Here is a 1588-nt window from a genome sequence, read left to right on the forward strand (position 1 = left end):
TTCTTATTACCACTGGATAGCAAGGCTCAGGAGGACAATCTGCTTAGGGTATGCAGCAAGAGGGTAGAGCTAGCAATGAAGCCCAAGCCATCCAGTCCCTAAGTTGGTACCCTCCCTCTCAAGGCCTTGGCAGCTCTGGAACAGCAGGTCATTTCAACATTTGTGAAAACAGGATGATGCCTGTTTTGGCAGTCAGCAAATGGTAGGGTCTCTGCCCATAAAGTCTTTTTGGAAGGGTCCACAGGCATTTGGAGAAGTCAGGCCAGACATGGAGAGCACATTGCCACATTGCCACAAACCACTGAACGGCAGCTAGCCGACCAACCACCTAAATCACTGGTGCTTTTTATCTGTCCTCTGTATTTCATCTTCCTGCCTTTTGTTCTTTTTTACCTCACTGCTCCAAAGTGACTATTCAAATGTGTTAAAACTATAGTATTTTATTTCCCTGGGGTCTTCATTTCTGGCTATGCTGATCATTCTTTGTCAACAAATGACTTGCCTTTCCCCAAACTGACAGGGTTGATATGTTTTATTTCAATTGAGATAACGTTCTTTCAAAGGTGAACAAGCAGCAACCATTATGAGAAAATCAAAAATACACTCAGAGACAGAGAGCTGATGGATTTGCTTGTTGTTTCAATGACGGTATGTGAGTGCTTTGTTTTTGGTTTGTTTTTACTGTTGTTATTCTTATTGAAATGGATTGAGTGCAAATAACTACCTCTTCATTAAATCTGCTTTGAGCCCTGGTTTTGTGCAAAATGCAGGTTTCACACTGAGCAAGAAGACAAGGGACTTTTGGATAAATCAGAAATGGAATCAGTCTTCAGACTGGGCAGGAGTGAGGGAGAGATGACAGGCTAAAGAAGATACACAAGATAAAGGGTGTATCCTCCATTCCGAAGGTGACGAGAATGGGCTCGGATAGCTTAGGGAGCAGAGAGATTGCTTCCATCTGGGATGATCACGGCCAGCTGTCTGGAGGTGGCAGCAACTGAACAGGTCCTTGAAGGACACAAATATTCTGGACTAGGGTATGGTAAACTCAAATGGCTGAAAGGGTGAATGACATTCCAGCTATGCAAGGCATAGCTGAAGAGCAGCACAGGATTCAAGAAAGTTGAAGTCTATTTTTATAAAGAAAGATGACTTCATTCCCCGAGGAGTAGAGACTAGTTTTGACCTCTATTTTTTTAAATCTTTCTCCTCGTGTTCATAATTCCTTCAATAGGCCGAACTCTGGGTACTGCCTCAGAGCTCTCATACTTGCTGTCTCCTCTGATCTGAACACTTCTGCCAGACCTTGACTTCTGCCAAACCGCTTAGTCTTTTCACATCTCATTTCAAATAACCCTTCTCAGAGAGTCCTTCTCTGACTTCTCTGTTGAAGTCTCTCTCCCTCAACACCCTGTTTATTCTCCACTCCCCTGATGCTCACATCTCAGCAGTCACTTACTATGGCAGCATCCTTGTTTGTTTGTGTCAAAGCACTTTATACACTGTCTTGTTTCAGGGAGCATGTAAGGCTAATGAATGTCTGTTGAATGACAGAATGAACAGAGGCAGCTGGGTGGACTCTGAGATC

General features: G+C 43.6%; 1 pseudogene; it reads right to left on the minus strand.

Moving 5' to 3' along the window:
- LOC103267887 overlaps positions 1-901 on the minus strand; it is a 2287-nt pseudogene extending 1386 nt beyond the window's left edge.
- Positions 902-1588: the final 687 nt, after the last annotated feature.

This window comes from Carlito syrichta, unplaced genomic scaffold (assembly GCF_000164805.1).
Source record: "Carlito syrichta isolate Samal-C Ts95f unplaced genomic scaffold, Tarsius_syrichta-2.0.1 Scaffold308465, whole genome shotgun sequence".
In the NCBI taxonomy this organism is placed as follows: Eukaryota; Metazoa; Chordata; class Mammalia; order Primates; family Tarsiidae; genus Carlito; species Carlito syrichta.